The following is a 910-nucleotide window of genomic DNA, read 5'->3' as shown; positions in this document are numbered from 1 at the left end:
GCAGTTTGGTTTGGTGTCAGTCTACTTTGTTGTGTCAGAACAATGCAAAGAAGACTTGGCAAGACAAAGAGTCTGCCTCCCATTCTGTGTGTGTGGGTGTGCATGCATGTGTGTACACATGTTCTTGTATTACTACAAGAAATGGCTGTTTCTTAGCTTGCCACTGGCATAGGGGCAATATAGCCACAGATATTGAATGTATAATTTCCAAAGCTTTCTAAGTAGGACAAATGTTTAGAACTGATAACATGATCCAGCATCAGCATAATTTTCCAATTTGAGCAAAAATCTTTTATTAATTATATGCTATGTGTGCCAAAAAATAAAATAATTCTTTTAATAGGATTTACCTTTCAGCTAGGAACCCAGGAGACAGCTGAAGAAGGTTTTGATTAAAAAGCATCTTAAATATTTTCAGACTGGCAATCAGTGTATGATATCCATGGCCACCTGCTCAGTATTTGTAGCAATTAGAAATCTTCTATAATTAGGACTCATTATTACTTCGGACTGAATTGTCAGGCAAAGCCACCTCTACTTCTGCTAATATTTATTGCTTCCATAAATAAGAATTTTATGAAGGATGCTCATTTTATATATTACAGGATCACACATTTATGTATTTGTGGGAGTCTCTGTGGCGCAATCGGTTAGTGCGTTCGGCTGTTAACCGAAAGGTTGGTGGTTCGAGCCCACCCAGGGACGACCCACTCTTTCTGGGCTGTATCAAGAGAATTGGCCAGCAGCACAAGGGAGGTGACTATCATTGTTCCTCTCTACTCTGCTACAGCGAGGCCCCACCTGGAGCTCTGTGTCCAGGCCTGGGGTACCCAGCACAAGAAAGATGCGGACCTTTGTTTTAGAGAGGGTACAGAGAAGGGCCAAGATGGTGATCCTTCTGCTAGAGCAC

At 41.5% G+C, this 910-nt stretch overlaps 1 non-coding gene across 1 annotated transcript; it reads left to right on the top strand.

Moving 5' to 3' along the window:
• Window positions 632–705, top strand: TRNAN-GUU. Its single transcript has one exon. It is a non-coding gene; the product is annotated as a tRNA-Asn (tRNA).

Source organism: Numida meleagris, chromosome 2 (assembly GCF_002078875.1).
Source record: "Numida meleagris isolate 19003 breed g44 Domestic line chromosome 2, NumMel1.0, whole genome shotgun sequence".
NCBI lineage: Eukaryota > Metazoa > Chordata > Aves > Galliformes > Numididae > Numida > Numida meleagris.
This window is presented reverse-complemented; position numbering and strand designations above follow the sequence as displayed.